The sequence below is a fragment of the Arvicanthis niloticus genome, chromosome 1 (genome assembly GCF_011762505.2).
Source record: "Arvicanthis niloticus isolate mArvNil1 chromosome 1, mArvNil1.pat.X, whole genome shotgun sequence".
Classification (NCBI taxonomy): Eukaryota; Metazoa; Chordata; class Mammalia; order Rodentia; family Muridae; genus Arvicanthis; species Arvicanthis niloticus.
In genome coordinates this window covers 79,065,770-79,080,353 of record NC_047658.1, presented here as the reverse complement: position 1 = coordinate 79,080,353, position 14,584 = coordinate 79,065,770, and positions in this window count along the sequence as shown.

Genomic DNA, 14,584 nt, shown 5'->3' with positions numbered 1-14,584 from the left:
AAGGAAGTGTAATTGTTCTAAAAAAAAAAAAAAAAAAGATGGAAAGCTTCTGAAAGATTTTAGATTTTAGACAGGGGTTGATGTCATATGTATATTTTAGAAAGGTCACAGTGACATGATCTATGGGAAATAAAGCAAGACCAAGGCTGTAGACAGTCCGGTCTAAGTAATGGAGGGATAGGAGGGAGACCCAGGAATAGAGAAGGTAGAGAAGAAAATGCTTAAGAAACACATGGCAAGTGACAGGATAACAGCGTGACCACCACCCTCGCTTCCTCCATCACACCCAGGAGTCTTGTTGCTAGAACAGGCCTTGATGCTGGCCCAGGGTCACACACACTGCTGATAGTTTCGAATCAACTATCAATCTAAATTACAGTGGTTCAAATGCATGAGCCTGTGGGGAACACTTCATATTCAAACCATAGTGGTTGGAAACAGGATAGTAAATGAGAGTGACAGACAGAAGTACAGATGCCATGAAGACAAATCGGTGCCAGAAGTGACAAGAGCCATGTCCACTGAAGAGCTAGACACTCTGCAGCCCAATGGCCTCATCTCAGCCGCTCTAGGTTCCTTGCAGCCAAGCTTGCTAGCCCTTGAAGATACCAAGAGGCACAGCTAGATGCACAGGTATTTGAATGCAAGTCTTGGCTCCTCCAGTCTTCTCTCCTACAGCCCCATTCCTTAACTCTTCCTTAGTGACCAAGCTTTGTCTTTTCTCCCCGGCTTAATTTTCTCCCTCATACACACCCCTGGCTGATCTTATTTCATGGTCTCAAGGTCCAAAGTCAGGTCATTTCCTTCCTTTCCTTTCTTTCTTTTTTTTTTTTTTTTTTTTTTTTTTTTTTTTTTTTTTTAATATATCACGTGTATTCTTTGTTTCTTTGTTTGCTTAGAGGAAGAGGAAGCATATCCGTGCCATGGTATGTGTGGAGGCCAGAGAACAATTTGCATGAAATGGTTCTGGTTCTCTCATTCTACCATGTGGGTCCTGGAAGTTGAACTCAGGTCAGCAGACTTGGCAACAAGCATCTTTGCTCACTGAGCCCTCTTGCCAGCCCCTCCTTTCCAATTCTCGACTCAGCCCACCTGCTTAGAGCTATCTCCCATCAGTCTCTCATCCACCATCCAAACTCTGAACTTCATTAGCTCAAAAGTAAAGTGACTAAATGTGACAGAAACCAATAAGAAGTCATACCAAAAGGCAAGAACAAGGAGAATCTGCATGGCTTGCAGGAAAGAGTGACCTTATGTTAACTCATTAAGTCGGGGACTGTTCAGCAGGCCCCTGGCTTGGAAGGTTTGAGACAAGCTTACATAATCAGATAGAAGATCTACAGGAAGCTGGTACCCACAAGCCAATCTTCTAATATCCCAGAAGTGACTAAGATGAAGTCCTTTTTGTTTTTTCTCCATGATGGTCAAGGTTCTCTTTACTCATTTCCAAACTCTAAGTGTCTAACAAATGTCAGAGACTCAGCAACGATGTCTCCAGTGAGAAGTTGTGTATAGCAAGTCCACAGAGAATGTCTGACAACAGAGTTCTCTGTCTGCAGCCTACCATGACAAACAAGTCAATGAAAGCATTCAGAGAGTGTGGGGAGAAATGGATAGCATGGGAAGGATTGAGAATTCAAAGTACCCAAAGAGGCCAGAGAAAAGTGGCCATTGCAGTGAGACATGGTACTAGGACCATCATGCCAGACTATGTGAGGGGCGGATTTGGCAGCAATGCTCTTGGGAAACAACCACCATTCTAAACTGTCCATCAACTCAGTGGGAATTCAAGGGATGAAGAAGCTGCTGAGAAAGTAACTGGATACTGAAGCACAGAACCCACAGCAGAGGAAAGCAATGGGACCATACAAAATGTGCTGACCTGAGAACCTCCACCATCATGTGCTGCGGTTTGAAATATGCCCAGAGGAGGGAAACAGAGAGCACATGGGAAAGAGTTGAGAGACTGCAGGGGCTCAACCTAGAGAAGGCTGAGTATGTATTAGTCTGTTTGGGTGGCCATTATTAAGTGCCACACACTAGCTTGTTTAAAACAAGAGAAATGTGTCCTCTCAGACATCTGGAAGCCAGAAATATAAAACCAAGTTATTCACAGAGCCATGCTTCCTCCCCAGACTCCAGGGGAAGATCCGTCCTTGTTTTTCTTGCTTCTAGTGGTCACAAGCATTCCTTGGATTGGGGCAGCATTACTGATTTCTGCCTGATTCTTCTGTGTGTCTGTGTATCTCATTAGGACACCAGACATATTTGACTAAGAGCCAAGCCTACTCTCGTGTGGCCACATGTAAAGTAAGTATGTGTGTAAGGAGCTGATTTTTCCAACAAGGGCATACTCTAAGGTCCTAGAAGTTAGGATTTCAATAAACTTTTTGGGGGTGACACAACTCAAGTTGCCAGAGAGCAAGAGAGTCATCTTCAAATATTTCTAAGAACTGTGATATGAAAGATTTGATCCACATGGGTTCATAGGACAGAACTAAGAATTCAAGTGGGAATGGCCTGGGGAGATGGATCAATAAATAAAGTGCTTGCTCTGCAAGCATGGGGGTCTGAGTTCAGATCTCCAGCATCCCGCAGTATGTATCTGTAACCTCAGGGTTCTAGGGACCAAAAGGCAGATCCCAGAGACTCACTGGCTAGCCAGGGTAGCTGAGCAAGCTCTGGATTGATGAGACCTTATCTCAAAAACAAAGTGGAGAGCAACTGAGGAAAACAACCAATATCACCCTCTGACCTACACATGCACACGCACACACACACACACACATGCAGAGAGAGAGAGAGAAAGAGAGAGAGAGAGAATAGGAGGAATCACAAAATGTACAGTAGGAGGGTACAGAATGTAGCTACTTAGAAAGATGATTCTAAAAAATGCAAGCTGAAACAAGTGTACTCCCACCCTGAAGCTAAGCCAGAGGAAGCACAGGGTGGTAGTGGGAGATAGTCCTTATTCCCTAGGGAGGCAATGGGACTACATGGCCTCCTCCTGCTCTCCTCGACCTGATTCTCCTGTTCTCTGGCATAAGGGAGCCATTTTTAACCGTGCTGATTTTTAAGCTGCTGTTTCCAAGAGTTGATGTAAGAAGATGAGCCGGGAGATAGTGCCGGCTGCTTTGAGAAATGGAGCGTGAATCGTGGGTCCAGGAAATGAATATAAATTCAGCAGCTATTTTCATTTTTAATTGGAAAAAAAAAAAAAGCCCATCCCAGCTGGAAAGAACAGAACAAGCATGTCCCACGCACAACACTATAGAAAGTATTTGCTAGCGCTTCCTGTTGCCTCTGCCATCTCCACAATGGGAATGGAAGGATGTCTATAGGGGCAGCTGCCATTGCTGCCTGACTCCCCAGACAATAGAGGTCACGGTTTATGGGCACATGCTATTCTGCTCCAGGCAAGGCCTCATTGGTATGCAGGCATGGAAACCCAGCTGCTGGCCCCACACACTGATCAGATTTAGAAACTTAGTAATAATGTAAAAATGTCCCATATTTTTCTGGGGAGTTTTGCAATCAAATGGAGCAGGTGGGGAATAGAAATGGGTCACGAAGACTGGCATTTATTAGGCACCTGCTGTGTGCTGGGCATTACTCAATGAGTCACAGGAGCTTCCGATTCTGCCTAACAAGGAGTTGGCACAGGTACATGTTGTGCACGTGCCAGCATATGGCAATCTCCATGGAAACTGAAGGAAAAGGGAAGAGGCATAAGGTGCTTGAAGAAAAGAAAGCAAAGATAGATCAAAGGTGCATGAAGGCCAAGTCTGAAGAGCAGCTTTAATCGATGGTGAATTAAGCAACCTCCTTGGGAACCAGAGACAGCCTTGCCTCCAGCAGGTGTAACCAACCTGGATATGTCAGGGTCAGTGGAGATCAGAGACACAAGATGCCTGAAACTGAGGCTTTTGAGATAGGATGTTGAAAGATCTGAGAGAATAGTATTTCTTGTCCATCCTGAGAGTCTCCCAAAGCCAGATGGGCTTCTCTGGGTATTTAGTTGTCTCTGCTGAAGGTTGTGATGCATCCAGAGCCCTGGCTGTGTTATTTCCACCTACTTTATATTTACCAATCTGATCTGCTGCTGGGAGATAATCAGAGAGATTGTTCACAAAGCAGTTTCCTAAATCTTGCCCTCAGACTAAGCCAGAAAGAAAGAAACAAACAAAGAAACAAAGGAAGAAACAAAGGAAAAAGAAGATGCCCTTAGTGGCCACTGGAGATGGAGGTCACAAGATAAAAGTCAAGGGCACCAGAGATGTTCAACTTCCAGAGAACTTAGAGGCACTTTGGGCTATGCCGAATTCTCTCCGTGGCTGTTCTCTCTCTTCCACAGATTAGCTTGAATTACACCATAACTATGCACATGCTTTCCCATTAAAATGAAACATGGAGTTTTGTAAAATTTCCACTGCTAGGAAGACTGTAGGGTGAGACTTGGTTGAAGCCTACACCAAACCTAGGAGACAATATTTGTGGCTGTCTGATGTAGAATGGAATGGGGCTCAAAGAGATTAAGCAAGTCCATTCAACGTTACTGTGGCCTTCGGATATATTTTGGCCTTTCTCTCAAACCCACCCTTCCCACGGTAGACTTTTGGAAGAAGGAGGGCTCTGCTGAGGGTAGCAGCACCAGGTAGACTACTTCCAGAAAGCAGAAAGTGATGTCCTGGGAAGTCATCACTTGAATGCAAAACAGCCAGGGGTAGCTTAGACTTTAACCTGGTTCTCTAAGTGAGGCATCCAGAAGTCTGGGTGAAGTTTGACTTTTATCGAAAAAAGAAAGGAAGAATGAAAACATCTCTTTCTGACTTTGGCCAAGAAAAAAAAAGATGTGGCTATGAAGAGCTTCATACCTGGAGGGTTGATGGCAAGGACTAGGCAGGGACTGGCCCTGAGCAAGGCCTGAAATGAGTCTCATCAGAATGTACTGGAGGGCAGAGTGAGGGACCTCCAAAAAAAATGCAGCTAGGGCAGGGGAGAGATGGGTGAGGCAGATTACATTTGTGGGTACAGCCGAAAAACCATAGTGGGGATCGTGACTCTATGATATGGCTCTGGCAGAGGCAAAGAGGAGCTTCTCCTAGTGTAGATACAGCAGCACCCTTGGCCTCAGGTCACCTCTGATGAATGGTCTGCTGTTCTTCACTCTACATCTTACTCCAACAGAGCCCACCTGCCTGGCTCCAAAGTCAATTTCTACTTCTGGCTTCATTAACATTATCCAAAGCGTTAACATTCCTGAAGGATCAGCAGCTGCTAGGCAACCTCTTGAGATTTTCTTTCTCCCCTAAATCCAGCAATTAAGCAGACACTATTGATGAGTTCTGTAAGCTGTATCCTCACCAGGGTCCCTGTATTCACATCCCTCAATTATAGCAAACCCACCGCTCCCCATTCAAAGCCATCTATGATGTGGCTTCATTCTACCGCCTATGCCAACTTCCTGATACCTTGGTGTTGGTGCCTATCTAAGCTGCTATGGTTTTGCTCACTGCATGTTCTCTGTGTGTATTCACATGGCTCTTCCCAATCCTTGTACTCAGAAAACATGAATGAGTGCCCACAGTGGACTAAGCCCTCTTTGAAGGGAATCCATGAATAATGGGCACAAAATCCTGCCCTGGAAACTTTACCTTGTCCTGGGCGAGGTAGCACAGAAGCAGCAGAGGACAAAAGATAGAACAAGGTCTGTGCATGCTTCAGACAAAGTGGTTAGTAAAGTCTCCAAAGATGCCGCTTGATTCAAAAACATAAATGAACAGAGAGTTGTATAAAATTTGGGGGGAGAACTTAAAAAGTCTCTGCTTCCATCAAAAATCAACATAAATTTGGGGGGAGAACTTCAAAAGTCTCTGCTTCCATCAAAAATCAACATAAATGCTATGTTGGCCCCCTTCCCTCTCTCCCTCTCCCTCTTCTTCTCCTTCTCTCTCTTCTTCTTCTTCTTCTTCTTCTTCTTCTTCTTCTTCTTCTTCTTCTTCTCTCTCTCTCTCTCTCTCTCTCTCTCTCTCTCTCTCTCTCTCTCTCTCTCTTTCCTGTTTTCCACACTCTGATACATATGCATATGAGTCTGTTTTGGATTTTATTTTCTTCTAAAAAATAGAAAAGGTAAATTCTTTGAGGACAAGAGCTTGGTGTGACTTCATAAACTTTCCAGATTCCTCAGACTTTACTGAAAGGATTACCCAGGGAAGGCAGAGGAAGGGACAAGTCACCACACTGTTTCTAAAACATGTGAGATACAAGAAAACAACTCTCCATGTGGCTTCAGGACAGCTGCTCTACTGGTGCCCACCAGCCTGCATTGGGGGAATTTCTCATTGGAGGCCAGGAAGGGAACTGAGGCCACAGCTGTCAAATTTGAACCCAAGAGCAGGTGATAAAACCCAAGGCAGGAAAATGCCACCAACAGCCCCAACACAGAAGGACATTCATCATCAAACTCTCTTAAAATCATTGGGCTAAAAACAAATCTGTCTCAATGTTGATTTGAACTGTAGGGTGGCTCTGGAATAAATCAGCAAGAAATGTTCCTATGATGCAGAGAAAGTAAGGTTCGTGTATCTTCACAGTAGCAAATATTGATTTTAAATATTTACTGTCACTATTTTAAAGTTTACTTTCCACTCTAATGCTGTTTCAGTGAGCAGTTATATTTTTGTCAATCATCTTCCAATAACTACTAAGCAATCATTATGACCCAGCACTGTGGACACACAACGGGATGCAGAGGTGCCTGAACAGATATTGTGTCTGTCCCCAACAAACTTGAAATCTAACAGAGAAAACAATCGCTGCATGCTCCGGGTAGTATTTTGCCATCTTGACCAACGCTCAGGTCATCTGGAAGAGGGAGCCTCAACTGACAAAATGCCTCCATCATATTGGCCTGTAGGCAACTCTATAGAACATCTTCTTGATTAATGATTGATGTGGGAAGGCCCAATGCATTGGGAGTGATGCCACCTGGCCAAGTGGTCCTGAGCTGTATAAGAGCCCGATATAGCTGTCTCCTTAGAGGTCTGCCAGAGTCAGAGGCAGATGCTCGAAGCTAACCACTGATCTGATCAAGGGGTTCCCAATGGAGAAGTCAGAGAGAAGACTGACAGAGCAGAAAGGTTTGTGACCCCATGAGGAGAGCAACAATACCAACCAACCAGAGCTCTCAGGGTCTAAACTACCAGCCTGGGAGGGACTCATGACTCCAGCTGCATATGTAGGGGAGGATGGCCTTGTTGGGCATAGGTGGGAGAGGAGATCCTTGGTCCCATGAAGGCTGAACACCGAGTGTGTGTGCGGGGGGGGGGGGGGGGGGGGGGAGGGTGAGGGGGGGAATTCGAGGGTGAGGAGGTGGGAGTGGGGGGGGTAGGTAGGGGGCACATCCTCATAGAAGCAGGAGGAGGGGGGATGGAATAGGAGGTTCCTGGGTGGTGGGGGGAATGGAGTAAGGGGATAAAATCTGAAATGTAAATATAATATCCAATCAAAAAAAGAAAAGAAATCAAGCTGACGAAGTCATGAGAACAAGCTGGTAGGCAAAGTTGCTCTGTGGCCTTGGCTTCAGTTCCTGCCTCCAGGCTCCTGCATTGAGCTCCTACCCTGACTTCCCTGCATGGTGAACTATGATTGATCCAGCTGTGTAAGCCAAAAAATTAATCCCCCTTTCCCTGCTTTTGGTCCATGTTTTATCACAGCAATAGAAACCCTAACTAAGACACTAAGTAAATTAGTATAAAGCTATGGTGCGTCATAAGAAAGCAAACTCCTGCAGAGGGCGGGGAGGGTACTCAAGTACATAGAGTGATGGATGGGAAAACCAGAGAAAATTCCCTATGAAAAAGATTATTTGTGTGAAACAAACACTAACTAGTTTATTACGCTGGAAGGTGCCATCACTTGGAGATCGGATGCCCCTTGTGTCTTAAAGGTTTGGTCCTCAAGGTAATGCTGTAGGAAAGTTGCTGAACTTTTAGGAGGAAGGGCCTAATGGAAGGTGCTTAGACCACAGGAGATATTCCCCAAGGAAACTGTAGGACCCTGGCTTCTCCCTCTCTCTGACTGTGGTGTGAGCAGGGTGGTCAAGCCAAGCTGTGCTGTCTCCATACATCCCCAAACAATGAAGCTAACCAATCTCAAACATGCAAAACCATGAGCCAAAATAAATCTTCCTTATAAATTCATGATCCTGGGTGTTTTGTTTTAGTGACATAAAGCTACAAACAGAGAGTAACACAAACATGGTTCTAGGCCAATAATAATACTGTATTAAATAAGCTTGGCCAGGATAAAGAGGGGGCGGGGTCTCTGTGATCACCAAGGCCTGTAGAGTGTTGATCCACACAAGGCAAAAAAGAAATCTAATTCACCGTGACCCGGCAGCTGGTGTTGGATCAAACTTCAAGAGTCTGACACGAGGCATTTTATTTTAGGCATATTTAAGCACAGCACAATTTGGGGGGAAATGCCTGATGATAATTAACTCAATCCTTTGTATACAACAAAGTTTAAGACATGATTACATTGAAACTCTTTTCAAAGTACATGTGACCTCTCCATAAAAAATGGACTCCATTGACTGAGAAACAATGCTCAAGGTAAGAGTCTAGGGAGAATGACTGGGATAAACATAGAAGTCTGGGGAAATGAGGTGCAGAGGTCACCAGGCTATTAACCACCATTTGTAAAGGCTGTGCCATTGGTGAAGCCCATGTGACATCTTCCTTAAAGACGGGTTCTATTGACTGAGAAACAGGACTCATGATAAAAGTCTAGGGAGGAAAAGTGTAGGGAGCCAGGTACAGTCTGGCCATGCAGATAGTACAGAGGTCACCAGGCTGCTAACCACACCCATTCCCAGCGTTCTAGGTGAAAAACAGGTTATGCATCCCTTTAGCGTTCCTGGTTTCCAAAGTGCTTATCTGTGAGCTCAAGTACCGTGTCCCTCAACAGCAGGGCTTTGGAAGAACAAGTCCCCAGGAATGGCACGAAAGAGGGACGGGTCAGGGATTAGGGACAGGAGGGCAGCAAGAAGAGAGGCTTGCAGTCATGTTAAGGATTCTACTACACACGAAGAACCACACAATAATAATAATTGCATGGAAAAAATGCTACTATCGAAGGAAAAAGCAGAATCGTATGTATGAGCCCACTCTTAAGGAAATTAAACTAAGACATGAAACATGGATCCGCTTGTAAGAAGAGAGCCAGCCGTAATCTTAGGGTAACTGCAGAAAACTGTGGCATAGAAGAATGCTATTGTTTATTCAGGCTTCGTACTGTAAATTGCTTTTCTTGGCTGATAAGAGAAGTAGGGGATAAAGATTATTTACTGCTCAGGTAGTTAAAGAATCTGTTTGCTTGCAAATCAGACTGAGGCAGGACCTCAGGAAAAGGAAAGTAGATTATACTCCACTTTAGAGACAAATTTCTCAGCTGCCATTACATAGAAAGATAAGGGCCATCTTCCTGTAAAGCCATTTTGACAGGGCCTGCTTCTACCCACCTGAAATGGAACCTTTCGTGTTTGTATATGAATATCAGGAGTGGTAAAACATGTTTCAGATCATTACAAAAATCCATAGAAACATAAACAGTGTGGGAGGGTGTCATCATCCCAACAGCCTTATTAGTAGTAACTTCAAACATAACTAAGGAGATTATTGCCCTGGCTAGCTGTAATTGTCAACTTGACATGGCCCAGCATCATCTGAGAGGAGAGCTTCAGCTAAGGTAATGGCCCAGCATCATCTGAGAGGAGAGCTTCAGCTAAGGTATTGCCTTGATCAGATTGGCCTTTGAGCATTTCTCTCTGTGTGTGGCAGGGATGTCCTGATTATTAACTGATGTAAGACGTCCCAGACCACTGTGTGCAGCACCATCCCTAGGCAGGTGCTCCTAGGCTGTGTAAGAAAGTTAGCTAAGCTAACATGAGACTGTGAGCAAGAAGTAAACACTATTCCTCCAGGATTTCTGTTCCAGGTTCCTGCCTTGAGTTTACTCAATGCTGTGATCTGGAAGTATAAGCTCTGTTCCTCTGAGTTGTCAGAGAGTTCTATCACAGTAACAGAAAAGTAACTAATCCACTAGGCATAAGTGGGTGTGGATCAAGTGTGACCCCTGGTACCAGCTTCTGAACTAGTCACTTTTTTATTGCTAAGATCAAATATCAAGACCAAAGCAACTTATAGGAGAAAGGGTTTGTTTGGGCTTATGTTTGCAGAGGGGTAAGAATCCATGACAGCAGAGAAGAAACGTGGCAACTAGAGCAAGAAGCTGAGAGCTTTTATCTTTTACTGTAAACATGAAGCAGAAAGAGTGAACTATAGATGGGTCTTTTAACTTTCAAAGCCCAACTCCAATGACACACTTCCTCCAGCAAGGCCATACATCTGAAGCCTGTCAAACAGTGTCACCAACTGGGAAACAAGTGTTTAAATGCCCAAGACTATGGTGGGGGAGGGGCATTTTTCATTCAAACAATTTTACACAATAAGTAGCCTTTTTGTCTTTCTTTTCTTTTGAAAATACTACTGATCAACCATCTAAGAGCTCAGTTATTGATTTGAGAAGTTTAAATAGTAACTGCTAGCCTTTCCTTTTAAAAGGAAAGACAATAGATAGTGAATATGATTTTTAAAAAATAAATTATATACATGTATGAAAATGTCACAATAAACTCAATATTATATATAATTATTATAATAGTTATTATAATATTATAATAGTTATAATAATTATATATAATATGTGCAAATAAAAAGATTTTTTAATTTTTAAAGCTATTAAAATGAACCTAGGTGCTTTGTTAATGCTTCACTGATGCTGGCTGGCTACATCCACAGCTTGCCCAGCTACTCTGCCCGAAAGTAACCTTCTCTGGCTCCCAGCACATTGACTATGTACTTGCCCTATGGAATTCCAGGCTCAGTTCCAGCTTCAGGCTACAGAGCCTAGTGTTTCATACACCATGGCTCAGAAGACTGCTGCTTGCTAATAGGGAGCCCACACTGCCAATTCAGGGCTGTAGAGGATGGAATAAAAGTCGCAAAAGCTGAGACTCTCAACCCAAGCTGTCCACCATTTGCTTGTTTCCTTCTCTATCTGGGGCACAAGGAAAGAGCATAAGATTGGGAATAGCTAATTGACACCCCTTTTAAATGGGGATGACACTCACTGGCCCACTGTTTAAAAGCCTTGCTCTGTGCTGCCTCTAGTGGTTGGTGTGGGATAACCAGTGAGCATCCACTTCAGGTCATCTCTGCTCACTCCACTCATCATCAGACCTCTCAGAGCCACAACATCGCCAGTGTGAAGAACTGTGCTTGTCCACCATGGCCTCAGCCAGTGCCAAGTTAAATGGCAACTGACAACTTAGGAAAGGGTCGATTCAGGTTGAATCTCCTGAACAATTTCAGTCAGTTAAATGATTGACTTCTCAGATCTTTAAGAAACTGGTACAGCTTCTTCTTCTGTGTCAGCCTCTGGAAACTGGAAGACATTAGCCTCTGGAAACCATAAGACAGTCTCTGGAAACCGGAAGTCAGATCTTGAGTCCTGGAAGAAAGAGGTCAAAGGGAGAACAAACAAAACAGTTCATGTTACACTGAAAGGGTGAAGTCACCAGCGAGTATCCTCCAGGTTGCTCTCGGTATCCAGCCATCCAGACATTTGACCCATTGTAGAATGTGAAATCCATCTTTATAGAATCAAAGGAGATCTTCGGAAAATCTTCTCCATTGTTTGATCTGCCTGAGCAATCACATGAGACCTTTCAGGCCAAGAATGTCCAAGTTCAATGCTTCAAGAGTCTACATGAGCTCCTTATCACTGACTGTCCCACAGACAGAACTCGGTGCCCTGAACTGCACCAGTTAGTTACTGGTATCTGGCATTCCAAGTCACCACTATGTGAGGTGGCTATTCCTCTCTGGCTGTCCTAATTAGAAGTAGTATGACATTCATTAACAGCTGTTGTGTATTCAAATCAGAGAGAGAGAAAGAGACAGAGAGAGAGAACTGTTAGGCAGCCTCCCAAACTGTATCTTGCTGTGAGAGGGGCACACACCCTGGTGGCAGATGTTTACTGATGACCCTTCGTAACAGTTTTGTTCTGCCAGGACCTTGGGTTTTGATTCTTCCCAGGAGCAGGCAGGGCAGAATGAAGCAGCCAAGAGGCAACCATGCTATCTTACAGACTATGAGGAGTGCTTAGCTAAGCACCTGGCCCCTAGCAGGTACTGAGTTAACGTTGCCTCTCATCAGTACCGGTTCTCAGCTAACTTGCACAGAAGCAGACAGTGTGGTTTTCAAATGCAAAGTAGCTCCCATAGCACATAGAACACAGCTAGAGATTAATCCATCCAGCCTCTACCACCATCACTACCAGCTCCTTCTCAGTGAGAGGTACCTCCTCCTAGGTACCCTAGATCCTCACAGTCCAGTCTCTGTTTCAGTTACTTAATTACGCACCAGTCATAAAATACAGTATCAACTCTGTAAGTATTGTCATTGGTATCATTAAAGACTCAGATTCTCATACACTGTAACACCAAAAAAAAAAAAAAAAAAAAAAAAAAAAAAAAAAAAAAAAAAAACATGCACTCATGCACACAAACACACATGCACTTGTTCTGCTGACTGAGATTTCTGGTTCCCATTCTTCACAATAAATCTCTGTCTTCAGCATCCTTTGGATGGTGATCTTTTCTGGCACCAACATTCCCATGGTATCTCATCCATAACCATGGCTTTTCCTACAGTGCGTGGGAATTGTCAGCCTTCCTAGGTTGGGACTAAACTATGTTTTCCATAATTCCCGTCTCTGCAGAATTCTGGACTTACATGAGTCACAAGAGACATTCTGCATGAAACTTGGAAGAGAGCAGTTAGGTAACTTCTGTCCTACTTTCTGAAAGCCTCTGCAAGGCTACAGGTGCCCTTGCTGCACAGCCATTGTCCCTCCTCACACATACAAGGCAAGAGTTAGGCAGGCAGCTGCTCCTCTCCTGCTGGATTCTGCCCGCTGGCATCTCTTGTTCCTGGGCCAGGTGCACTTTGGATCTAGGGTGCAAACAGATCAATGCTACTGCTACTCCAGCCTCAAGTGTCTGGCCATCCTTACAGATTCTGTTTTGCTTCCTTGTCTCCCAGAAAGACTCATTTCCTACTCTCTGCCCTAGAGCAGCTATGCACAGCTGCTGACCCATCCCCACAATGTGTGAAGTCAAAGCCCTATAGTCAATATGTTCTTGTACCTGTAGCCACAGGCAAGGAGATAGGCAGTAAATAGGCAGGTGATAGACAGGACCCTAAAAGTCCCTAGAATTATAATAAAGGCTGAGGCTTATAGCTAGGACAAAATGGAGACTATAAGAGGTAGGAATCTATGGCTGAGGGCCATATCTCAAGTGGTAGATTCATTGCCAGCATTCATAAGGCTCTCAGTTCAGTCCCCACCGTCACAAACAAAAAGCAGGCCCTAGCATGAAACCTTAGGTCATAGTTGTATACACCCTTGAAGGGGACTGTGGAATCCCCTAATCTCTTCTTCCCAAATCCTACTTTTTTAGCCATAAAGTGAGTGGTTGTGCTTCATCACACACTGCCATTTTGATGAGTACATGGGCAGGATATATAGAAACTCAAATCTTCATGGTCCTGCTTCTCTGACATAAATACCCACCCAATCCCCTAAATAGATGTATAACATCTCAACCATGTACCGACCACTCCCAACATCTAAGCATCCACTCAACAAACCATTCTGCCTCCCAACCTGCCTTTCACCCTGGATATCTGTTTCATTCTGACTTATGGAGGGCTCTAAGGATCACACTACCTCTAGTCTAAAACAGTCACTGTATGACGACGGGAACAGCAGAAGGGCCTAGTGAGCGGCTGATGCTTCAGAACTCCACAGAGAACTTCAGTGAATCCCACATGCTTCTGTAAGCATGAAACAGGCAAAGGCCAGCCTCCAGAAGGTTGTGATGATGGAGAGTGTCCATGGACACAGGTCAGAGTCTGTGCAGTGGAGCCACCACCAGTGACAAGTACTGTCCTTACCAGGGCTCTGCAGTGGTTTATTTATCAAGAGCACCTTTCTCAGAAATATGTCTGTATATATTTATCATGAAAGTAACAGGAGTTGCTAGGCAAACTGGTAATGCAAACAGGAAAGACATTAGCATGCAGAAGAGCTGAGAGCTTAAGTACTGGCCTCTGCGTTCACATAATAAACATACTCATTACACACTCTTTCCTGTCCCTTAATAACATCACAGCATGGCTCTAACACATCCACACTCTCCCTTCTCGCATTTCTTCATGTGAGAGCTGGATCATAAGGAGACATCTTGGCAATGTCCTGCTTTCCAGCCTCTCCCTCATCATCCATTACCCCACAGCACATTTACTAAATGTCTGGGCGGCTGTGTTGTTTTGTTCTGTTTTGTTCTTTTGGCCTCGTGCTGGGAACATGATTGTTCACTGTATTTGTCAGCTTTCCATTGTAATGAAGGAAGATCTTCATGAAGAGCATCCAGTCAACACGGACCTCATCTAG